Source organism: Camelus ferus, chromosome 3, assembly GCF_009834535.1.
Source record: "Camelus ferus isolate YT-003-E chromosome 3, BCGSAC_Cfer_1.0, whole genome shotgun sequence".
NCBI lineage: Eukaryota > Metazoa > Chordata > Mammalia > Artiodactyla > Camelidae > Camelus > Camelus ferus.
In genome coordinates, this window is record NC_045698.1 from 68465165 (window position 1) to 68492963 (window position 27799).

Sequence of the window (27799 nt, forward strand, 5' to 3'; positions counted from 1 at the left end):
AGAGACCCCTTAAAATTCACACCCTAGGCCTCATGCTAGATATTCTAGACCACAGAACTGAGGACATATAATTAATAAGACAATTATGAATAAGGCATATGAATATAAAAGGAGACAAAACTATTTTTGTTCACAAATTATGTAATGTTCCTTCCATAAATATCAGATGTATATCAGCGGAACTCCCAACCCATCATCTTTCATTTGCAAAAGTGAAGATTTGATAGATACTTTTGGTATTCCAACAAGCTATTGTAACTGTCATAGGAAGGATCTTAGAATTTTCATGATCTGAGTAACAAAAGCAAACAGTGTTTTCTGTTCTTACGACTGCCCACTTGTATGAGAACTTTAGCCCTGTTCACAACATCTCTTAGTTTGGGGGAAGTCTCTGGTCAGGGGTCGTGTTACCATATGATTCAAGAACAACTTTCTTCATCATCCATATTAGTGCATACCTCTTCCCTCTTCCCTCTCCCTGCTCTTCTGCTCTGACTCCATTTAATACAACTCACTACGTACATTTAAGAAGCTTTCTCATTACTGCCATAGTTGAGTGTTCGAGGGATCTGCTTTCTGTGCCAAGGGGTCCTATGGGATTCCTACTTGGTACCACCTGTCACACTGACATTAACTCCTGCTGCTTCCTAATTACAGGCACCAGACACCACTACTCTTGAGGTCCCCTTTATCAAGTGAAGTGTCAAGTGAGGTGTCCGTCTTCCCACCTGGGCCCTGGAACCTGTTACTGCCTTCACATGTATGTCCCCTTGGTATGTCAAAGCAGTACTACACCTGGACATCATTTGGAGCAGTCAGCGAACTGGAACTATGTTTGTGAGCATATTACACTCTTGTCATTGTGTATGATGTCATATATCCTCAATATCTTACTGAAATTTTAGGAGAATATTTTTCCAGGCTTTGTCCTTCAGCCAAACTATTTCCAGGATTCAGCCCCAGCCCCATAACAGGTGGGTAAGAGGACAACTGTGAGGGACAGGGGCCATGCTGTAGTCTGAACTGCCCTTTCCTCTCAAAGCTCAGGAGACGCTTTCTCATTGTGCCAAATTACAGGTTGTCCCCTTAAGGTAAATTCTTTCTCTGAAGGGTTCTTTGTAACTCATGCAAAAAATACTTCTGGCCTATCCCTCTCAATCAATCTGCCAGACATGCCCAGTTCTGCCATGGTTAAATATAGCTTAGACTCAGCTGAGAAACTATATAAAGTCTGATCTGTTAGGGAATTCTTTTGTCAATTGTTCAGCTTGATAGGAAGGTATATAAACAGCTAAAGCTAATAAAATGCAGAATAAATTCTCAAGCTCTTAAAAATGAAAAAGGTACAAAACCGTTTTTGGCCTTTCTAGTACTTCATCTAGTCATCTATCTGCAGGCTGAAAAATAATAATAATACATACATACATACATACATCCTACCTAATTCATAAAAAAGAAAGAGCAAAGACTGGAATATAAAATTCTTTGTATTAGGGAACAAGTATGTCAATAGCCTGGACTTTGCTAAAGAAATGAGATTAGGAAAGTCCCCAAATGAGAATCTTTTAGGAAAATGTCGTTGAAAAGAAGTTCTTATACTTTACTGTCTAGGTTTTTAGAGTTGAAAGCATGGGCTTTGGAGACAGACTTGAGCTTAAAGTCATTTTGTTCTTCTTACTGACTCTGTGATCACACATAATTACTTAAATTCAATTCCCAATTGAATTTGCTCTAAAATGGGAGTTATAATTTCACAGAGGATTTTTATGAAAATTTAGTAGGATAATATCTTAACATGCTTAGCATAGTCACTAGCATACGGAAAGTACTCAGTTAATGGTCACTGTGTTTATTTTTAAAATTTGTTCAAATAGTTCTTCCCAACTTCCTTGGAACTTCCATTGGGTTTTACTCCATTTCCTTTAAAAGATGAGATGCACAAATCCTTAAAGGATTTCTTTTATTCATTTCTCTGATTAACGTAAAATTAAACATCCTGAAAGTTGATTTGGTCAAACCAAAACAACATGGAATATTTTCAAGTTTTCTTAGAAGGCTTTCTTACATTTTAGATTCTCAAGTATGCCTTTCACATGTGCAAAATGAAGTAGGCAAAGAGCAGCCTTAAATCAGTGAGATGAAACATAGAGAAGACATAAATTTTAAAGGTGCACCACAAAAGTCTTACACCTTACTCTAGACTTTTCAGCTCTGGGTGGGATGGTGGCTCACAGTACTTTCTTAGTCAGCGGTGCAGCTAAGGCCAGGGGAGTTATAATTAGACAGATAATAAAATGAGGTCAGTATTAAATTTTTCACAATTTTAATGTGTCTGACAATCTTACAAAAACCAGGTGTCTCTTAAGACAGAATCGACATGGATGGTTGAGCCTGGCAAACTACCAGAGCATGAAAAACATACCTTTAGGAACAGCTGAAATCAACCCCTTTTATAAGCATCCATCCCATGGAAGCAAGTTTCTGGAGCTGGATTCTCTAGCTCAGAGATAGATTCAGCTGTATTCAAAATAAAGACTGAGATCATGCACATCAATTTCACTTTAATTAGCTTTTTACATGACTTCCATTTCTGTTAAGTTAGCTAATTAACAACATGCTTCCAAATCAACTCTCCGCCTCTTCTCTCTTGAGTTCACGGGCATTTTCACTCTCATACTCACTAAAATCAGCTCTGTTAACGTCTCTTCTGCAGTGATTCAGGCTTGAGGGTAGTTTCCCATTGAGATACAGTAGCTGTACTATTAATTTTGTTCTATACTTTTCTCTCTCTGGGAAACAAGCTATTTAATTCGTGAGATCGCTCTGAGGCAGTGTGTTTATGTTGTTGAGCAGATTTATGTAGCGCCTGTATTGAACAACTGACTCTGCTGGGTGGAAATGACTATACTTGCCACAGATATGAATTTTAAATAAAATTGTTTCAAAGCCTATTTAAGTAAATGGAAAGAGCCCTCTCCATTACCCAAATGAATGTCCTCTCATATTTCCATACATACTTTTTAAAATTATTTTTCTTAAAAAAGAGGTGTGATTACATCTTCGTGACAGATCTTCCATCATTGTTGAACGCATCAAATACATTTTGGTTAATGAGGATATTAGTGTAAAATGACTGATAGCTTTGGTCTAACTCCTCCTGAACAACCATATTGGGAAACTTCTAAATGACTCCCAGGACATATTGTAGCTTGTAATTTGTTGCCTCAGCCAAATCAGTCCATTGTTTGTTGTTGTTCTGGCAGGAAGTTACATTTCTCTCTCAGTTAACCCATAAGTTTGATTTTCAGTTCTACATAAACTGGCATTAATGCTTGTGGCTCTCCTTTGAAGTACAACTGAGAAGTATTTACATCACCTATTTTGGAAAGGACTGCGGAATGTAAACTCTAAAGATCTGAAACCAGTATAGTCCTCTTAATTTGGATTATCATACTGAATTTTGAAGATTTTAGTTAAAGTTGGATGTTTTATCATAAAGCAATTACTTTGCCTTACAGACTGTGCTGATTCAAGTGATAAACATTATCCTTGGTAAATAAATGCCAAACACAATCAAGATACCCGTAAGTACTGCTAGAATATTGGAATAGGTGCAATGAAATTTTCTATTGTGATTTACCCAAAGCTCTGTATATTCTATATTCCTATAATTAAAAAATTCCTTTCCAGGAATTACTTTAGCAAAGGGTTTCAAATGATAACATTAAATAGCTATGAAATACCATTATTAATAAATCCTAACTAGCACATCAGAAAAAAGCCATTATAAAAAAAAGTAATAGATTCATTTAAAACTGACAATAGGAATTTGCTAATTATTGTCATATTAATAATTCCATATATAATAATTCATTTAAAATGTATGGACTATGTGTTTTTTGTGGCTGAAATTTGAGACTTAACAGGTAATGCATTAGCTGACCTTAGTGGTGGCAATGATGTATGAGGGAAAAGATGGATGTTGAAACGATTTTGGTTCAAGCTTTGATTTATTGCAAATAACCTACACAACTTAAAAAATAGTTGGATGCCAGATCAGAGTGTACAACAAAAACTTAATGTGCACATTTACGAAGTTTGCTAATGTTGTGTAAATTAAAGTTTAATATATAATATAAATGTAAGTTATTTAAGATTCAGTGAGCTTATATCTATAACCAGAGAGAAGACAATTGCTTCAAATAACATTTAATAAAATATGCATTTTTAAAATGTCTAATATTTTAGCAAAGCAGTGGTACTGGTAAAGACCGGCATTAGGCAGTAAGACCCTGTTCAACTTGTCTGCATGTGGTAGGTTAGTGTAGTGTTAAAACACCTGATTTTGGAATCTGACAGAGTTCCAAATCCCAGCTCTTCCATTTAATAAATATATGATCTTAGGCAAAATACTTAACTCTTGGAATGTGGGAGTTTCATTTGTCAAGTAGAGATAATAATATATATTTCAATATATTATTTAGAATTAAGTGAGGTAATCATTGTGAAATGCTTAGCTCAGCTCCAGGAAGGGAGAGAGATTTCCATAAATTAGTATTATCTCAGATGAACTGTAATCTCACAGAAGGCAGGATGCATGTCTCTTATTTCTTCTGTATCCTCCATAAGGTTTATCATACTGTCTGGCAAACAGCAGGCCTCCCTCTGCACACTTACGAGTTTTCTTATGTACTGACACATTTCCTACATGTCTCTGGGATGTGCTTTCACATAAACTGTTGACTAAACAGGACTACACTGAAAAATGTAGATTTGTCATTTAGAAAATCAGTTCTGTGCCAGTTTTTCTCTTACAGTATTAAACACAAGTTTTGCTTGCAGACAACCCAAGGAGGAACACGCAGAGGGTTTCTTGTCCTCTCGATTTAAGGAAGGCCAACTGCACAATGAAAAACAAAATTGGGTTCAGTGTAAGCTAGTCAGATGCTATTTCCTTTTCTTGAGGATAATATCTATTCAGAGCTGATGGCTTTTAAGAACATAAACTGTTACCCAATTTCCTTCCTCCTTCAGCAGGTCTGCAAATCGGACAGCTGTGGAAAACATTGTAACAGTTTGCTCTCAAATGTTCTTATACCTCATGTGGCCATTAATAAAACACATCCTGCACACAATTGAGAGAGTAACACTAGAATTTTACTGAGAGCTGAATTCTGGAAGGATATATGTTTTTATAAAATGCTCATACACACTGTTTTTCTCTGTGCTTATGGCAACTTCTTTTTTTTTTTTTTTTCTTTAAAGTAGGCCAAGTTGGAGAGACAAGAGTGAAACGATTATTTTACTATGTACAGTTCATGGAGATGAATGAATCTGATGGTGTTTCCAATCTTGCTGAACAATGTTTTTTTTTCTGAAGTGCTTTCTGGAAAAGAATTATAAAGATTTTTGACAGCAAAATCATTGGTGCCTCTTTTTACCTGATGACAAACTAGTGGTAACAATCACATATAAAGATGATGTAAAATTCTTCAAGTAACTTAAAATCCGGTCTTCTGAAAACTTCTGTGGCACTTACGTCTGCATATGTTACTGAAGTGACAAATTTGTGTGGTGACACAGATATAGTATTCTTGTAAGATTAATCTTTTTATAGATATGATGTTCTCTTAAGACTATTTCTGAACTTCTCTGACTATAAAACTACTTCATGCTCAACATAATGGTATATGAGAAATACAGAAAAGTGTAAAAAGGAATGTATTTATAAACCTACTATTAGAAACAGTCACTATTAGAATTGTTACAGTTATTTTCACTATTGAGTCAAAAAGTCTGAGTATATAGGTTTTTTACCTCCTCAAAATTATGGCTACCCTGTACAAATCATTTGAATTTTTTCTTCAAATAATAACTTTACACAACTTTCATTTTTATTTTCACCTAATAAAAAATTGTGTCCCTAAAATATTATATAATCTTGCTAACAGGTTTCTAAAGATTACAGAGCATTCCAGCCTATGGCTGTGCAACAAACACATCAACTTTCTGCATTTTGGGGGCACTTATTTTCACTTTTCTATATTATCATGAATATGGCACTAGGGCCATTATTCTGTGTGTAGTCTGGGTATGTTTCAGATTGTTTCATTAGGACAAATCAGTTAGAGTGGAATTACTAGGTAAACAATGATGAAATTATTCCAGATATTTGATACGTACTACCTGACTTCCAGAAAGACAACCAATCTATACTCCTAAAAGTGACACGTGAAAGCGATCTCACTCATTTCACTTCACTCTTCCATAGAGTAATACATAGGCAAAGACAAAATTTCAGTTTTGTTTTAATATGCATATTCTATAACTTCCAGTTAAGCTAAATATGTCTATAACAATATTGGCCAGCTTATTCTCTCGATTTTTTAAAATATTTCTAGTGGAATTTCTAACTCTTGTGTATTAATATACGAGAAATTTAATATGTCAAAGACGATGACGTCAGTGAGTAAACAGAAATATTTTCCTCAGTTTTATCTGCTTTTTAAAGATCTGTTTTATGTTCTTACTGTTTATATCATTTTTTATCAATCGTCTTTTCACTATCATATTTTAAAAGAACATTCTCAATTTTAGTCACACAAATATTCACCTTTATTATCTAATTTCAGTTTTTTATAGCTTTAACTCAATATAGCAGATTGATAATGAATTCTTGCTTTGAAAACTGGTAGAACTAAGTTTAAATTCTGTCTCTACTACTCTGATTTTGTTATTGAAAATCAGAAATAGCAAAACAGTAGATTTTTAAACTTTTTACATCTCATTTTAAATTAAATTTTCCATGTAAAGCACTTGCCTTGTGCCTCACACACTTAGGCACTAAATTCCTGATATCATTTATGATGACAGTGGTAATCATTTATATAACTTCTTTAAACTCTTGTGTTCATGTAGTAGGCCTTCTAGTTTTGTGGGCTGTGAGTAAAGGAGATGAATGTGAGTGGGTCAGCTTTTGTTTTGCTTTTTAATCTGGAATTGATTTCCATTATGTCAGTTCTTAAATATTGAAAAATAAGCTATTTCTCTTTGTCCTACTAACGTAAGTAAATATAGTAACAATTGTTTTTAATATTATCAGTATTACACTCCAGAAATACATTTTGCATGGTTTTTGTGAATTATTAGTTAACATATTTTTAGACTAAGTTTGCAGTATTTGCTTTAAGAGTTTTAAAATCTATAGTCTTACAGTTATAACAAGTCTCTATCCCTTTTAGGGCCTTCCTTATCATGTTTTGGTATCAGAATTTAGGATAATTATATATAAATCAATTGTTTTTTAAAAATCTATGATATATATAGTTAAATAGATTTATTATATCTTTATTCTTTTCTAGCTTATATAAAACTAATTTCTATATTCAAATAGATTGTACCATATAAAACCTGTTCCATTTTTATTGAAAAAAATGGTGCCCAGTATCCCAGGGATTCCCACATCAGACTATATTTCAGAGCTACTGGAAAAACATTACATTAGGGTAAGTACCTGAGGATTTGTATTTTTCTAAGTTTTCTGGTTTATTCTCATGTGTAGTAGTTCTGTGGAACTGAGCTTTGGAACCACTGAACAGTTTCTCTTATTGTTTTTTATTCAGTTCCGTGTGTGTGTGTGTGTGTATGTGTATGTGTGTGTGTGTGGAAATTGTTGCTACAAAATTCTTGGATCTTCTGTGGATCTTTTCCCCTAATCAGGAAAAAAAAAAAAATTAATGACATCTCTATTTTTCCTGTTGGCTTCGGGAAGCCCAGAGACAAGTTGAAGGCTTAAGCATAACAAGCCTCTTTAGTCTCATAACTGCCAATTTGGCCTCTTTTTTCCCTGACCTCGGCCCTGCACTTTCTCTTATGTTGTTTCTATCTTCACTTTCATGATACAGTACCACTTAATTTTAGCTATTTTTATAATTTATCCTTGAATATGAAAGTATTTAAATACTAAGAAGCTCTACAAAGACAGTTTTTTCTTTCCTGTGTTATTCCCCATCATAATCCCATCACCTTGAACAGAACTGTACCTGATGTATACAGTGGTCACTTAGAATTTATTTGCTGAATCAATAAATAAGAGAATAAATTAATAATTGTGAAATGCAGTGGGAAGTTAATAAAAATACACAAAGATGCTATTCTTAAAAATCAATTACAACATAGCTCACGTTGCCTTATCTCTGATTACACTGTAGTACCTTGACCTCTTTGTTTTCTATTTCTAGGATTCTTGTAATTATGGCCAATTGTTTGTATGTATTTTTTGTCTCTAGGAGCCATCAAGGATGAGGCTGTATTATTTGTGATTATTTAAGCCAGTTTTAAATTATGTGTTTAGTCCACTGAAGTTGCTTTTATTCAAATACAGTTGCTCTAAGACTAATAATTTCCCCTTGAGCAGGATCTTTCTCATTGCCTACCAGTACATAAAACAGCCCAGGCTTCTTTTGGTGCACAATGAAAAGTTTCCATGAATGTTTAGGGTGAAATATGAGTGTAAAGAAGTATTGACAGCATAATTTATTGTCCTAACAAGCACAATTCTGAGAGTAAACTGGTGAGCTATTAAAAATTGAAGCTAAGACAACCGGAATAAACTAGGATGACCCAGGCCAAACTGAAACGTGAGGTTGTCCTAGTCTAAAGTAGGCTGAGGCACTCAGACCTGCCTTTTGGGGAAAGGCTTTTGGTTGTGTTCCCAGGTCCCTGGGGTTGCATAAGGGGACATTAGCGGAAACATTGGTAAATCTGCTGTGATCATGATGCTTCTAAAAAGCAAAATGGAAGACTCTAACTCTTCTTGTATAATTCATTCATATTTGTCATTGAAACTCAACATCTCAAGTCCCACTGTTGTTGGCACTTCTCAGAACTTCACACCACTGGTGAAAGGTGAAATTTTTATTGTTTAACTAAACTCTCCACTTTCAAAATACATATGCTGTGAACACAAACACCAGGTTTTTCATTTGTTCTTTTGCTGTCTATCGTATCCCCTGCCCTCACTATAGCCCCTGACACAAATAAGTGTCAATAAATGTTTAACAAATATGTAAGTGAATGAATGAATCTCTTTTGTTTCACTTCATCCATTACACTACAGAGCTATTATTTCAGTTTTCTGATGAAAATCATTTTTGAAAATTATGAAAGATTTGGAGAGTCAAGTGGGATTAGGGCTTTTTGTTTGTTTTTTCTGCAAACCACTCTTCTAACTGGAAGTTCCAGTTTCTCAGAGAATTCTTATGCTCTTGTTTTCATCACAATATTTCACTGACAGATTTCAGGTAACATATAAAAAGACAAGGAGTAAAAAAGAGGTGATAAGAATAAAAGATTTATAAAATAAAGGTAAGTTTTTAAAGATTATTTTTCTGCTTTTATGCAAAGTGATTTTGGTTAATGGTAGCCATCCTGGCAATTTTTTTTAGAATGCCTATTGACTTTTTTTTTTTAACTTTTAAGATTGGATTTATTAGTAACATTCAAGTATACAGTCCGCCTATTGACTTTTATTTACCAATAAGCTTTTAACAAAGAATTGATGAAGGAAAATTATAATTTACTGCAATCAAGTAATTTAAAAATTGTGTATTTTTAGTGTGTCTGTTCATTTTCTCTGTGATAATGATGTTCTATAAAATATCCAACAGTCTCAAGTCAAAACTATCTATCATTAAAAACACAAAAAATGATTCCAGAAGTCAAACCAAAACAAAATATCTATTGTTATATGTATATAAACCACAGTTCTTATTCTAAGATTTTGTTCACAAAGTACTCAAACCAGAAAATAAATTCAAAAAGAACCAATTCTTAATAAATTTCTAAGTGGTTTATGGTTTGAGTAGAACCTGTACTAGGTAAGAAGTTGTTTTAGCATTTAATTTCAGTTCAATTTGTTTTAATGAACATTACCAGCCACTGCTCTACATGTAGGAACAAAAATACAAAATTTCAGCCTCAAGAAGGTCAAGAGTCAAGTAGGAAAGGCAAACATATAGTAACTTAGCTTATGAGAGATGCAACCATCCTACACTGGGATATGACTATATCTCAGATCCCTGGTTAATATAATTATCTCTATAAGATTCTAGTTAAAATGTATTTATATTATCCCCAGGATAAATTAAGACATCCAGCAATTATCAACTGTTGTCATGTTAACACAGATCTTAACCTAGGAAAGAGAGGACAATATATATGGGATTAATGACAGCAAATGGTACATGTAATGACACATAAGAACATCTTCTAAGGAGGACTAAATATTATATTTTCAGACTATAATCTGCACGAGTAAAGAGATTCTACCCTGACCATCAATGACACAATGACATTTTCTCTGCATTCTGTAATTATTTGTTGAATTAATTAATTAATGGATAGATGGACAAATGAACAGAAAACATGACTGCTAGTAGCAGTACAAAGGCACCGGATCCACTTGGGGACAGGCGGTAAGGAAGAGGTACACCTGAACTTAATTACTCGTTTACCCAATGAAAATTTGGGGTAGCTACTGGAAGAGAATTTTCTGTCTTTACATCATTGCTAAGTACCAGAAACACCAAATCTCTTATACTTATGTTGACTTTAGGGTGATATTTTGCACATTCTGTTCAGAATGATGGAAGAAGCATTATTTTGGTGAAACAAGGTGATTAATTCAGGCTTTTCCTCATCTGTGATATCTGGATACTTATTGTCAGCAACTGACTCAACACATGTGGCCCCATTAGACATCCCTGGCCTCTCATCTGGAGCCTGCACACACACTGGTTCACTCCCCCTGAGATAGTAACTCTTACAGCCCTCATACCTGTAACCACAGCCATTCTTTAAATCTGCTTCCACTCAATCAGTTTTGTGACTTTTGGCTTCTTTTAAACTGGCTTCTAAAATTCATCTGCCTTCATCTATATTTTTAGACAAGGCAGTAGAATAGGGAAGATTCAACCACCATAATTCCTGACATATTTTAAATTTTGCTCTGAGAGAGATTGCCACGTCTATGGTATTTAAAATGCTCTCCAGTTGAACTTTCAGTTTTTCTCTGTTGCATTCTACAAGAAAATATAAACATGCTGTAAGTTTATTAATTGTGGATTGTTTTCAGTTATTTAGGATAGAAAGAAATCATAAATGCCATTCCCTATAGAAACTCACTTGGGAAATTCATAAACTTGGTTACGATCAACTCTTTTCTCATTGCTATTTTAATCCATGTAGCCATGGTAAAGTGGGTACCAAAAACCAAAACTACTGCTCTTTAAAATAAATCATATTCTCTCATATTCATGAAATAAAAGTGGTTAGTAACAAGATCTTTTAACTACTTCAATAATGCACAGACTTGGATATGAGAAGTAAGCCAAGATAGAGCCATCTTCTAACAAAATTTTTGCCTTTTGACCAATCAATTCTAAACAGAGTTGAAGAAAGCTTCCAGTGGAGGTCATATCTCTGAAGCTCCAAAATAAATCAGAATCTTATAGCTTTCAGTTTGCCACCTCATTGGTTCTAAGACATTTAGAGTTAGGGGTCACTGATTACTTATCTTTTCTGAACTTCAGCATTTTTTTTTAATGAAGGCAGAATAACAGTAATAATAAAGCTAACTTGTTTCAGAGTATTACATTGAAAATTCTACTGAAAATAATAAGGAACTATGCAGTTATGAGATATTGTTATTTGGCAATAGGTTTTACACACACACACACACACACACACAACTTAGTTATCTTTAAAAAAATTTTTTGTGAATTTCTTCTTTTACATACAGGTCTCAATTTCTCACTATAGATGTTGCTTTTTTCTGCTTGTGAAAGTAGACATTACAGGCTACAGATACTTTCACAGGACTTTATTTAAATTTTGACTTAATTTTAACAGAGCAGCATCTGGTCTTCTGGCAGAAAATTCAAACCATTTTGTTGGCTACTACAGGATGATCCCTTGGTGAGCCTGTTAATGGGCTGTCTGAGGTTGCTCGCACTCTCAACCACCATTACCCTGTGGTGTACGTTCTTCTTTCCAAGTATCGTCTACGTTGACTGTACAAATTGGGTTTTTTAAAATTAGTTTTCCTACTGCAAAAAAAAAAAAAACCCTTAATGAATCATATTATACAGCTAGCTAATGTAAGTTACTTAATTCTAGCTGTGTACACCTCCTTTATCTTATCATGGACTTTTTTTGCTCTCCTTGAATTTTTCTTCTTCAGTTTTACACCTCCATTTCTTCTCAAAATATTATTCAGCTTTTCCCTGGTGGTTACATTTCTCCATTTTTCTTTTTGTAACTTTGTAATTTAACTGTATAAAGCAATTCCCCATGATTTTAGGAAAAAAGTATTAAGCAGAAATAATACAGGCTTTTATGGAGAATTGTTTTCTGGATTATTATTGTGGTTATTATCATCATTGTTCTACAATACACAGTAATTTCTTCCATATCTATTGAGGAAATGAAATTATTTTCTTAATAACAAAGACTTATTTGAAAGTACAGTAGGTCAGCATGGGGAAAATAAATGTAAACTGGGAAATTCCTAAACCTGAGTTGAGGACTCTTAAGAACAGGACAACTAAGTAAATAAAATGATGACTGATTAGGGACTTATTGTGGGGCCCAATTCCATGTCTGGACGTTTGGGGCCTTCTGTTACAGTTGTTACTTGTCTTATTCAAGTCACTAACTGGACTGATCAGGTATGATTATAAATCATATACATGAGAGCTAAACAGATAGAATAAAATATATAACTACAGTAATAGTTTTAAAGTATATTTAATAATTAAAATAGTAATACATTTATTAACTGTTGGGAGATAATCCTTTTTGGGTCTCTTGCATTTCTTTGCTTCTTGCAACCAGAGGTAATAACTGCCGTTTTGTTCTTGATCACCTCCTCTAAAGTATTGTGTAAGGAACAGTGTTGGAAAATAGATTATTTGTCTCCCTCCTGAGCAAAGAGCTAGCTTGTTTTTTCTCCAGGACAGTAAAGATTATATCTTCCTCCAGGACAAAGATCAGGTAGGTTTGCTTGCAGCAGATTATTTTTTAAACATTTAGTTTCCTGTGCTCAGGGATCGTCAGAAGTGACACAAATTCACTATATGTGTAGCACCCACCTAGGCCCCTCCATGTCACTTGGTGGGACTTTGCTGGAAAGAAGAAACGGCATGTGCCGTGAATAATTAAGTTCTTTGTCTCTGACCTGGGAATTCCTTGCTTAATACCAGCATCCATAAAACTGTGGCAGTTAGCTTGGAAGTACATTAAATTTTCAGAACTTTCACACTTCTGGATATACCCTGGTAAAGAAGGTTCTAATATTATATACATTTTAAAGATGAGTAAACTAAGGCACAATAAGCTTGAGTAGCTTTCCCAAGATCCTACGTACAGCAAAGAAAAGAGCTAAGATTCACATTCGAAGCCAGGATAGTTTGGATCCAGAACCCATGCTTTCAAACATGTCTCTACTCTACTGGCCATACTTAGTTCTAGTTTCTACTTGTAGTGCTACATGGTTCTTGATGATCTGAGTCTACATTTACTTACAAATAGTATTATACCCTATGAGATTAGTTTTGACCTGAAAGTTCCGCACACAGAAGTCTTAAAATGTTCTGCCTAAGGAAGGACGGTCAGATTTCAACAGTTTTCTTGATCTTTTATCAGCTCTACTCTTCATGAGTATCCTGCAAAGAACAGACAACATCCACTCCACAATGATCCAGTATCCAATATTACTAATTTTATGGAGGATTTGATGCTTTCCTGAATAATGCTTTCTAGCTATGCTTCATTTCTTCTTTTCACAGCTTCCTTCTCTGAAACACTTCACTCTAGTCTCTGAATTTTCCCCCTGCTGCTGTATCTCTCTCTGAAGTGGACATTTATTGATTTTGCCTCCCCAGCATTGATTACCTCCTCTTTGCATAACTGCTCATTTCCTTGACTCTCTGATTATGTAGTTTGGATAAATCTCACTCTGCTCTCTCTCTTTAGAATCAGGCACACCATCCAAAACTTGCCCATGAGGTTCCCACACTGCCCTCCCCATGGTGATTGACTCAGAAGTAGACACGGAAACCAAGCCTGATCAATCAAAGTTAATGGGCATTGACCTTGAGGCTTTCGCTTGAACTATTGGTTGAAAAGCCAAACTGCGGTTGAGTCTGCTACATTTTAGAAGAAAACCTTGGTCTGTCAGTGGCCATTTTGGTGCTGAGGATATTCCCTCCCCGAAAATGAAGCAAGCCAAGACAGATTAAAGCCAGGCCAAGAAATGAAGAGTGAAAAATGTTCTGACAATATTGTGTGAGCCACTGGATCCAGCTGTGCTATGCCTTAACCTAAAATATCCCAGACATTTTAGTTTTGCCATGTAATAATACCCCCCCAACACTTTATTTTTTCCTTAAATTACTTTGATTTGGAACCTTGCTACTTGCAACAATCTTCAGATTTTTGTGCACTCTTAGTTTCTTTACTTCTAAAATTATATATTTTACTTTTACTTTATCTCTCACTTCAGAATGTTAATAGTTCTGTCATTTTTTTTTGACTTTCCAATTGTAAAATATCTCTAAAGATTATTTACTTTTGGAACAAGAAAATCAGCAGAAAATTTTATTGTGTTTAACTATTTAATATTCATTCACAACTGGGTCACAGCAATGCACACGATTTCATAAATAAATAAATAAGAATAATTATGCAGGATAGTGAACTGACGGAAGACTAGTCCCTGGCTGAAATATTAATGAATGTGCTAAAACCCCTTATTTATTCAGTATTTAACACTTTGCTTTAAATAACATAGTCCTGATCTTATTGTTTAGAAAACAATAGGTGAATTGATTGTGTACTCAGTTCTACATTAACAAACTCACTGTGTCAAACATTTCAGCATATTGCTCATAAGCTTGTTTCTCCTATTGAATTCCACATGAAAGAGAAATATTTTAATACTTCTGCTTATCAATTCTCACATATTTCTTTCCTAGTGACCAGAAGTGTTGATACAGGTGATGTGCTTCTCATTCATCTTGAAAAATAATCTCTCACATTTGGATACAATAGTATCTTTGGAGTTTCAAAAAGACAGTTTAGAGTCTCTCTTTTGGTTTATGTGACTGTTCTGTAAGATGGATGGGAAGGACACTAAGATCTCTCCACTTTGAATCTGAGACAAATGAGTCATATCTTCAAATCTAGATCTTTAGTTTTAATCCAACACACCTCTAACTGCAACACAAATAGAAAAATAGTTTGGTGCTGGTAGATCAAAAGTTAATATCCTCACCTAAACCTTAAATCTAACCCATTCCGTGTACATCAACATATCTTCAAGGTCTACAGCTGAGGACAGGATCAGAGCTGCCATACTATATTACACAACAGGAAGTGAAAATGCAGAGATTCGTTCATTTATTGAATATTCAAAAATAGGGAACATATTATACCATATCAGGCATTGTTTGGGGACGACATCTCAGGGGTAAAAAAGTCTGATTTTGTTTTTAAAGATAGTCTTCCTCTTTTGTATTTCTACCTTTATTATATCCACTGAAAAATGACCTATTCTGTTATTCATTTATTCCTGGTATATAAGCCTAACTTAAAGGCTTACCTAGGAAAACAAAGGGACAATGTAGGACCTTGAATGTGCACACTAATATGTTCTAGGGGAAAGTAAAACTATACAAATAATGTACAACCTTGTCTAAATACAAAATCCTATCAGAAACAGACACAGAAACACACCAAAAAAGCATTTTCAGCTGTGGTATCTGCCCCCAGGTGAACACACTGTTAATCTCTCAGATGACAGACACATTTTCCCCTGAGTTCTGAAGATTCCAGGCTGCTTTTTGAAGGTGGGGTAGGCACAGTCTTTCTGCTTAATAAATTAGACTAGGAACAGAACAGGTAAGTATAGCAACAGATTAAACCAAAATGTCCGTTTTCAGCTACAAACAAAGACTTGCCCCAACCTCAGGCACTCAACCTTCCGAACGGTGCCAATTATGTTTGCCCTCCCTGCTGTGCTCTGAAAAGGAGACACCATGGGGATCAAAATTAAAACATTTAATTACTTTATGTTTTAAATGCAAACTATCTGTGGAAAACAGCAGGCCAACCTTATTCCTCTTCACTCAACAGAAATCCCTTTGGTCCCTGGACAACTCCACTAATCATCTGAGTTTAAATACATTTCAGTCCCCTCATTCTCCCACAGACATCTTTAGCCTCTCTTGCGAAGGCCTACACACTTGGCTACTATTTAACCACTTATCCATTGAGGTAGATGCCTGAGAATTAAAACTCCGCAGAGTGGGCTGATGAGCTCTCACATAGAGCAACTATTGTAACACATCTGGAAATTAAGGGGTAAGGGGAGAGGGAGGCTAGAATAAGTTTTCAAAGGCATTTCTTGGAATTTGCAGAATCACCATTATAGAATGACATGTTTTCAGCAGAATCAAATTTGTATTTCATTAACATTAAAATCCTCCTGAAATCTTGATCATCTCCCCCAATGTCATTAACAGAGCATACCACGGTTTAAAATGAACCATGACAACTGTAGAAAAATGACTGAGAAAAAGCTCCAAATATTTTTAAAGATTTTAAATTTGTGTATTTCAATTGCTTCTTATTCTTTTATCTTCTATGTTTAAAGTTAGAATGCACTTTTTTGTTCCCTGAGCATTTCAAAATTTATTTTAGAGGTTCTTTTATACTTCCAGCAATGCTTTGAGTCTAGAAATTATCTCAGTTTTGCAAATACAGAAAATGCATGAAAGTCATCTTGGCTTTCAATTGAGGGCACACAATTAATTGGTGCAGAACAAAAACTGGAACACAGATTTTCAGAGATCTTAGCCTAAGACTTTTCCATTAGATTGTGTGGCTTCTTAGACATTTAGTTATATAGTCATTATAAAAATACACATATTAAGTACAAATATGTAAAAGTGACTTCTGCTTGCTGAGACAGGGAGAATTTTTTTAGATGATCTGATGAGAGTCATGTGGGGAAGGAAATTTTTTCTGATTTTTAAAATATGTATGTATAAATTGAGACACATTAACTGCTTATCATAATGAACAATCAAACATAGTACGTAGGTGGAAGAAGTCCAGATTAGTTGAAAAAGTGAGACAAAAATGGAATCGAGGGGAAACGGGGGAGACAATGTGCTTCTTCAAAACTCCTGAACTTCCTTTCTTTTCCAAATTGTCTCTGATCACTGTAATTTGTGGTGACAAGGGTCAGCAACAAAGCATCAAAGATCACAGCACAAAGGTGAAGTGATTCACCCTGCTTTTAAAGTCTTAGTACAAAACTCTTGAGCTCTTCTAATTAAGGAACCAAGATCGGCATCTACTCGACCTTCACTTTGACATCTTCAAATTTAAAGCAATTCAACTCTCACTCCCACACTCAAGTTAATTTTCACTAGAAGTGATTCTGACAGTTTCAGAAAGTCACATTAAGCTCATATAAGGAAAAAAAGATTAGAATTGTCTTCTTTCCCTGATAGATGTGTCCTCCAAGATCAATCTCAAGAGCTCTAGAACTTGCTAGGATGTGCCGGAATATAATGTGCAGTGAGGTGATTGGGGTGCAGGCTTGGAGTCAGAAGTGTGTGTACAGCCACTGTGCCCCACCCATACTACTAACTGTCCATGTGATTATGGGAAAAGTACTTAAACCTCTCTTAAATGTGGTTGCTCCTTCTTCAAACTGAAATAATACCACTACTGATATTCCGGGATATTAGGATGTTGATAGAGAGCTGAACAGTGCCCTCACCCCAAAATATATGTCTTTACTCTAATCCCCAGCACCTATGAATGATACTTCATTTAGAGAAGGAAAAAAAAAAAAAGGATCTTTGCAAATGTAATTAACTTAAAGATCTTAAGTGAGGACATCACCCTGGATTACCTGAGTGGGCTCTAAATCTAATAACAAGCGGCCTGGTAGGAGACACAAAGGAAAAACACAGAAGGGAGCAGACTCTGAGAGAATAGAGAGAGAGATTGGAGTGATGTGGCCACGAGCCAAGGAACACCTGGAGTTATTTACCAAAGCTGGAGGAGGCAAGGAATGGATTCTCCCCTGGAGCCTTTCAAGGGAGTGTGAACTTGCTGACACTTTGACATTGAACTCCTGGCTTCCAGAACTATGAGAGAACATATTTCTGTTTTAGGTCAACTAATTTATGATAATTTGTTGCAGCAGCCACAGGAAACTAGTATAACATTAAAGGAGATCATGGTGAAAAATGTACTTAGCATATGACCTAGAACATAAAATATTATTGGTAAACGGAAGTTATTACTATGCAAAGCCTGAGCAGCACAGAGCTTAGAACCACTGCCAAAGGATATGTGCACTGAGAGAAGAGCTCTCCTTTACTGAGAACCTGTGAACCACATATTCTCCTGGGTGTTACGTATGTATTGCACACTTTCTCCTTCTAGTTACCATGAAAGTAAATATTATGATTTCTTTTGATGGACAAGGAGACTGAGACTCAGAAAGTGAAGCGATTTACCCAAGTTCTAGTAAAAGGTGGGAGAATCAAGATTCCAGTTCAGGTCTGCCTGTGGGAAGAGCATCTCCTTTTTTCCATGCAGTTTCTGTAAGACAGTGTGCAGGAGTAGTGAGTGGCTTTTGGGGTGGGAGGGGGGAGCCGAAGCTGAAACCAGCAGTCTGTGTAATAGTTTGTCAATCTTAAAGGCCCTGGAACAGTGCAAAAATCAAGGAATGAAACAATGGAATGGATAATGGTGAATGTAGACAAAAGGGACCATTAGAAAGAGACCAAATGTGAAATTTGGAAATAGTTCTTAAATTAGTCTTGATGATTGGATTGAGGTAAATTGTATAAGATGTTAAAGTAGTTTGAACATTGTGGTGGGCAGAAATCTAAGATGGCCCTGGAGACTTCTTGCTCCCTGGTGTACACTTGTATAATCCCACCCTGGAGTATGGGTGGGAACTGTGAATATGACGGGATGTCATTCCTAATTTGGCTACCTTGCAAGGCAAAAGTATGTGGACTTTGCACATGTAATTAAAGTCCCAAACCAGTTGATTTTTAGTTAATCAAAAGATTATCCTTGTTGGGCCTAATTAATTAGATTAAACCCTTGAATGAGTAATTGGACCCTTCCTGAGGTTGGAAAAGATTCCCTGCCACGCTTGAAGGGGCAAACAGCCATGTAGTAAACTGCCTTTGGAGAAGGCCACATGGCACAGGATTGCAGGTGGCCTTCATGAGCTGAGCAGGTACGTGGCACAACCTGAATAAGCTTGGAAGTAAATTCTCTTCTGATCAAGCTTACTGACTTGAAAGTAACTTGGCCAACACTCAGAACGTAGCCACGTGAGACCCTGAGCAGGGGACTCTGCGAAGCTGTGCCTGGACTCCTGGAGCACAGCAACCACGAGGTGATAAGCGTGTGCTACGTTAAGACAGTAAATGTATGGTAATTTGTATCAGAGCAGTAAGAAATGAATAGAGACACCTCTTAGAAATCAACTGCTCTGTTGAAATATACAATTTCAATGAAATAATCAGCACTGTGTTACAAACTAGTCTGGACCTTGCAGGGTTCACTGACAGTGCTGGATACTTAGGTGTGACTCTGCTTTATCCTCAGAAAGTATTCATCCTGACTTCAGACCCTCACCACACATCCTTTCCCTTCTAAACATGTCATTATCACCTTCAATGACAAGCCATAGAATCTGGATGCCACATTTACACACACATGCACATACACACAAATACACAAAAACACAAACCACACACACATGAGCACACAGTCATATCCAAGCACACACACAGACACACATGAACTCAACACATTACACTGCACGTGCACACACACACACTCATTGTGCCTTATAACATGTATCACGCCTTTTTTACCTGCATGAAAGTCATGTTGGTTTTTATTTTGTTCCTGTTTCTTTAGTACTTAAACACACTTCTGGCTAAGTGTACTCCTGCAGTGGTATAGTTATGTACTTTTAACATTTTTATCACATCATAAAATAGCTTCGTGATAGTACTTTAACATTCAACTGCTGCATTATTAGTAGGAGAGGTTTTGCTTTTCCAGAAACATCCTGAATTTGTTGTGACCCACAGTCATTACAGCCCAATAAATATGATGTGGGTCAGATTGGAAATGCAAAGAATTTGGTGAACTGCAAACGTATTTGGTGCACTTTGAACCATTTACTGCCATAATTACAATGACGCTATTTCTAAAGAAGCATCTTAGAGTTTGAAAGCAAAACTTTTTAGCACCATAAATGGTTATCCTATCTTGCAGTAAAAATAACAGGTTTATTGGCAAAGGTGGTAACATGTAATTTTTATATTTTAATTTTCCAAACTCTGGTACTTGAATACAGAATGATAGAGTTTGAGCGTAGACCAATGATTAAAAATTCAGCCTATTACTGTAACCCAAATAGTTTATGTGTAGCTCAGATACAGTAATTTGCCAAATAGGTATCAAAATCTTTCTCTCCTCTGGATGAAGTTAATGTTTTGATATATTTTTATATAATGAGTTTAAGTACTGTTGAATAAAGATGATAAATTAGTTTTGATTTGTAAATATATTTTAAACAGGTAATTCATGAAGTGAAGAAACACAATGCATATATGAATAAAAATAATGAAAATAGACTAATAGTGTCAAAAAAACCCTAATAAGTACATAAAATAATATTTAGAAATGCTATTAACAAACAAAAGCCCAGGTGAGAAAAACTTTAAGCTTAAGCTATCAGTCATTTATTATCAAATTAGCAAGTATTTTCAGGGATTATAATAATAAATTTTGTCATGGAAAGAATGAAATTGGCAACCTATCTGGAGAGTGTGTATCAATATAATTTAAATACCTGGAAATATATATACTTTGGACCAAGCTATTCCAATTTTTCAATTGTATTTATGCTTTTCAGAAGACAATAGAGTAAAGTTAAAATATCCTAGGAGCAAAAAAGACAGGACTGTGACAATTCTATTCTTTCATTTCTTTTCATTCTTTTCATTCTTGACAAAGATAATTAGTTGGTAACACATAGGTATGTGTGTATTTAAATGCAAACACTCATCTGACAGTTTGCCATATGATTTTATGCGTAGTTCAATTCCACAAGTTTCACTTTTATTAACATCTATCTTTATTTTTTCTAAGTGTAAATATAATGCATGTTCACTGTAGAAAACTTTGAAAATACAGCTCCAAAGACAAAAAGTAAAAAAGAAAGAAGAAAGCTTCCTGTTTTAATTTAAAATGACTGTTGCACTGTGAAATCCATCAGTATTTTTCTGCTGATTTGGGAATATTGTCTTCTAAATTCTAACTTTGAATATGTTATATCAAAAAATGACTCCTAGATGTTTCTAAATAGTTTCCCATAGAGTCTCTTTAGGTAGAAACATTTTGAAACTTTCCTGCTTCTTGGCCTCCTCTAGCAAATATCTGACTGATGAATAAATAGAGACATCTTCAGTTATGATTTAGTGACTGAATCTTTTTTAAACTTTTCAAAGGATTATAGCTCTGGTTAGTATTTGGTGATAGACTGAAAGTAGAATTAGATCTCACGTTTTTATACATATCCAGTACCCTCATCCCAAAATACTAAATGTGAAGTGATCATTTTTTATGAATTTTAGTTTCTTCTGATCTCTCAACTATTGTTATTATTAGACTTACATGAAGAGAAGTTGAGAATTCCATCCACAACTGACCTTGAGAGAGGTTTCCAGTGTAAAATTACTCATCTTTCCTCCCTTCTTCTCTTCCTTTTCAGTCTTCATTTCTCTTTCCTCTCTCTCTCTCCTCCCCTCCCTCCTCCTTTTCTCACACGTTCAAACAGTATGTATTAGGCATATACCATGTGCCATGCACTGTGCTAAGCACAAGGGATACAAATGTGAGCAAGACAGCTTTGCATCTGCCTTCTCAAAGCTTAGTTGATTCTAAGCCAGAATCAAGTATCAGAGTTCAGTCTACCATATTGTGTGGCAAGTGATACAACAAAGAAGGAACAGAGGGTTGAGGAAATGCCTAGCTGCAGACTCTAATCCAGTTGTGGGCAAGGAATATTGCTCAGGGAAGAGTTTCCAGACAAAGTGGCAGCTAGGCTGAGACCTGAAGAATCATTAAACGTTACACAGGTAGTATCTCTACTCTACCAGAATGGGGCACTTGTTTACCTAAGCTTCTACCTTGTTAGATTGTTGGCTCCTCTTTGCACATTCAGTACCACCAAAGTTCCTGACACGCAGACAGTGTTTTAATAAACATTTGATTAATTTATGCAGATATATATAAATAAATGTATGTTTTACTGGTAAAACACAATTTCATACATGTGTTTATTAATTATAAAATTAAAAAAGCAAGGATTTCAAGAAATATTAATACTTCTCCCATATCTTCACTGCTAATCTTAATTCTCTATTTTCTATTTTTTATACTTTGTTCTGTTTCTTCTCCTTTTATGCTATTTTTTGTCCCTATCAGTGGACTCAAATCAGTATATGTTTGATTTTAACTTTCTGACAATATAATTTTATTATAGCTGCAATGGTTATTCAAAGTTTAATGACTTATTTTTAGGTATAATTTTATAAAACCTTACGAATTTATAAATCTTCTGAGTTAATATTTGCAATTTATTTTTGCCTTTAGCAAATTAGCTCAATAAAAGTCTGCAAAAAGATATTATGAAATTGTCCAAAAGTCGAGTATTAAATAATTTTCTTGAATAATTGCTTTAAAATAACCTGCATATTAAGTTTTGCATGCATATGGACTTTACACAAATTTATGCTGTTATTAGTAGAGATTATTTAATTAAAGAAGAATAAAAATAATTTTAAAACTTGTTCAAAATTCATTTGATAATATGAGGATATAATACACACAAAGTCACTAGACTTATAAATTCATAAATAAAGAAAGTAAATTAAAAACCAGCAATGTTAATTGATATAAAACAGCAAGGCAATGGGGCATCTAAAAATGTCATTTAAAAGTTGTTGGAATATAGTTAAGAAAATGAGCTTTAAGTTCACTGGGAACTGAGCCCAACAAGATCTCATAAGTATTTTTATTCTTAGGGTGAGTATTGAAATTTTGTTTATATTAATACAAATTGGTCTTGAATATCTCATTTTCTTGTTATTGCATATTCTCAATTATCTGAGAATTTAAATACAGGAAAAGGAAGAGAAAAGCATGCCAAAGGTGGAAATGGGTCATAATTTAATAAATACTATCAGACATTGTTTTTTAAAACCAAATTACTTTTTGAGAACTTCAGAGGCAAAAGATATGGTTTACACAAAATTTTGAAACAGAAAAATGTAATTTAGTTTTCTCCAAATGGAGAGCTGCTTTTTCAAGAGAAACAAATTTATTTTCAGGAAACTGAATATGTAGTGCACGCACACATACAAAATACGTAGCACATCATATTTTAGAAAATCATATGTCCTAAATGATACTTTTCTTTTAATAAATTGCTAGATTATAGAAGGACATTTCAAGAAGGGATTTTCTTTGGATTTGTGAAGTTTATCAGTTCTATTTTTGTGCTCTTATAATTTAAATGGGATACTGAATTATAATCGCACAACTTAGAATAATACCTTAGATGAGAATGGTGTATTAAACATAAGGTAGAAATACTCAAATAAATCAGTAGTCCTACTACTCCCATCTCATTTGTATCATCCGGTAAAATTCATAGATCATGCTAACCTGAATAAAAAATGCAAAGTGGAAGGAAAGATAAATAGAGATAGATTATCATTTATCAGAAAAACCCTACATTAATTACTTAAAATATGCACAACTTTAAGTATCTTTCTCACGTGTGGAAGAGAGTATGCAGTGCTGAAGAAACAAATCAGAAAAGGAGGTATAGAAAACAGGCATTGGAAGGCTATCCTGGGATAACACCCAATACTATCAAATATATTTTCAGAGTCTCTCTCTAAAGGAAGTCCGAAATGGGGTTCCATGTTTTAAGTGTATGGATATACCCAATACAGGGACATGGAGTCCTAGCACAGACATCGCAGAGCAAGGGACAGTCAAGCAGTCTCAAGGTCTGGAATCTCTGCACTGATGGGAGAAGAGAGGGAAACAGAAAGAAAGAGTAGAGATTCTAATTGATCTGATGCCTACAAGAAAGTGCAAAAGAAACAGGGCTTAAGTGAATTTACCTGGATAGAGGAGTAGCAAACAAAAGCAATTTTAGTTCACCATTTTGCTCAGGTGTAAAAAGATTACCATGTGTTATTTTGTTAATCTGCTATTACAATGATGGTGTGCTCGTTTCACTTAATAATATTAAAAAGCTATTTTCTCTACGTGGATTATAACCTTGAACTTGAAGACTGAGAAAATAATGATAATCAGCAAAATACTCTATTTTTAATTCATATGGAAGTAGAAACTTAGGGTATGAAGTAAGGAAAAGAGAAGCATACATCAAGTTACTGTATTATTTCAAGTTTTTTCCCCCCTATTTCTAATACAGAGGGATTTTTTTCTATCTGAATCTGTTGCTATGAATATGTTTGAAGTAAATATCTGTTTTACTGTCATTAGGTTAAGGATAAAAAAAGACTTCTCCAAGGACTCTTTTTCTTCAAATTCAGTTCAAAAGAAAATGAAGATGATTATTAAGATTCACACATGAAACAACTGAAATATTAGCTTGAACTACCACCACCCAAGGTGGCAAAATTGTGGCCAAGCACTGGTTATTAAAGGTTAAAGACAGAAAAATAGAAAGTGAAGCTTATTTTCTAATCTCTTTTGATAGATTTTTACACAACAAAATATATCCTGAAGGCATGATAGAGAGAGCTTATATTCTTCACTCTTTAGATATAAAGAGAAGACATGGGACTTGAGAGTTAGAGATTTCCATATAACTTCTTTCATAATAACGTAATGCACTTACAACAAATTGAAGTAATTAGATTTTAAGGCTTTAATTTGTCAGCCATGGCAATTTAAAATTCTTAGTAGCAAGGTTCCAGTCATTGATATATATCAGAAGTACCCTTTTGGTATCAGGGGAAGGGGCTGATGTTCTTGGTAAGAGTAATTCTGCCATAATGGAGAGATCAAATTACAAAGATAACCTTGAATTAAAGGTGATTCAGCAAGAGAGTGGGGCCAATGTCCCTATAAAAGAAGGACATGTCTGCAGTTACTACAAGTCATACTTTTGTTGAATACCTGCTTAGACTGACAGTTTAGAAAAAGAGGTGATTCTCAGGTTTATTTTGGTCAACCAAATTTGGCCCCAAATTCGCTCCTTCCCTTTGTGTTTGTAGCGTTGACCCAAAGTTGATTAAGCATTTTATCTAATTACACAGTTAGGTGTATCTTTGAATATGGCTAATGAACTAACCTTCTCACATATCGTTGAAGATTAAATTTCACTGTAATTTAGCTTTTGATAGTTTAGAGCAATTATAAACTCCCTCCCATTTTTCTCACACAAAATTTATCCACAAGTCAAATCTGGCCATTGTCTTAAATTGAATTATGATTAGGGTGACAATACAATTTATCTTCCAAACCAGGACAAGTTTGAAAGTAAACAGGATGCTATTAATAATCATACTAGGATATCAAACATAAGCCAGAACCATCTCAGCCCCATAATCAGGGCCATTATAATTACGATAGACCTATTTTCCATGAAAATGTTTTACAGTGGGTTGGGGAGACTCACACAAACACACACACAAGAAAACCCGAAAACTTTGATGTGACTCTGACGGGTTAGTTTTACTTTGGTTTTCAAATGAAACCCAATGTATGAAATAAACATCATCTTGAAGAATATTCCTAGGTTGTACTTTATGGATATAATATTTAATTTTCTATTGATCTTAATTCTTCTAGCTCATTCCACTTTTTAATTTAAAAACCTAATAAATTTACTTAGTAACAGTACATTGAGATTTTAGATGATAATAATATATTCTTTACCCTTAGTAGCCAATAGAGAATAGAGAAAAAATAGAAAAATTGCCAACAAATTAAAATCTGGAATATCAATTGGCGACTTCAAAGGGCATTAAAATTGAGAGGATATTGAATAGGGTTAGCATTTAATTATATTAGTTAAATTGTGTAGAGAATTTTTATTTGTGTCATAGGTTTATAATAAACCAAGTTACAAATTCTGTATTTACAAAATAATTTATGTCAAATCACTCAAAAATTTTAATAGAGTTATGCTTTAAAAGAAACAATATCTTGCTCTTTAAATTTTCTCCAGAAATTATGATAAAGTTACTAAATTACAACTGGTTAGACGATGTTAAAGTCTGCTTCTAAATAATGATTTAGTAATACATGAAGAAATACAAATGCCAGTTTTAGTTTTCAAGAAACAACCTTATACCTTGAAATTATCTACTTCTCTGTTACCATTGAACTTGAAATTCCATGAGGATTAATCTACTTTTACAGATGTCTTGATTTGACAGCATCGCTAGGGAATGCATTTTATAAGGCAAGCCTAAATGTTACTTTTTCCAGTCCCCACAGGATATGGGACAGCATTTTTCACATCAGGAACTACATCAGGAACTCCCTCTTCTGAATGTAATACTTGATTCTATACTGAACTGTAGAAGTCTGCCAGAGTGTTATTCAGGGAGTTGACTTGACTTGGCAGACTTACCTGGACGAAGTCCTCTTTTGGAAGTTCTGTGTTACTCTCCTAAACAAGATGGAGCTTTGACTTATCTTTCCTTGTGGTATGTGGTACATACAAAATCCTTTTAGAACATATGTGGACTGGAAAATGACTATTTTTTACTCTCCTACCTCTTGAACTGAATTCCAAATTCTGAGAGAAATCACTTGACTAGAACTGAGAGGGAATTCTTCAGTAACTGTTGGCCATTTTACAGTTATTTTTCACATTCTTCTGCTTATATTCAAACTATTCTATATAATTATCCCATCAATCTTAATGCAGAGAGATTGTTAAATATCCATTCATAGGTGAAATCCAGAGCTCAAAAATCACACTTTACCAAAATACACTGATCAAAATCCTCCCCGCCCTGGCATTTTTGTTTGTTTGTTTGTTTTTACCTCCAGAAGGAGATGCTAATCAACTGGAAAGATCAAATAGCAGGAACACAAATTTTTTTTCCAGATTAAATCAGAATCAGTCAGGGTTTTTATTAGGAAGAACAGAAATTGTCTACATTGACATGTCAAAAGGCTGGTCTCAATATTTATACTGATATTGTCTTTTTAATATAAGTCATTGACTAGGTATTCTCTTCAAATAAATAAATGTAGGCTTTTGGAGCAAGTGTTGACATTTCATTTCCATTCTCAGTAATTTTTACGTTGCTCTGAAAGCTATTAGATCTGTATTTTAGATATATTATTGAAAAACAGATTCTGTTTTCTTGTCACACTTGGTTTAGATTGCATCTTTCTTCAGATTGAATTTTGGTTTAGATTGCATCTTTCTTCAGATTGAATTTTTTTCTCTAAAAAATTTTTTTTAAAAGAAGACTCTGGTAATCATGACATACTGGATAGTTTGTGGTTTAACATTATATTTCAAATCTGAAAGAAGACAAAAGCCAAATTCTCAAAAGTAATACTTCAGATCTAGTGAATAACTGAAGTGTAAGACCCAAGAGAGTTACAG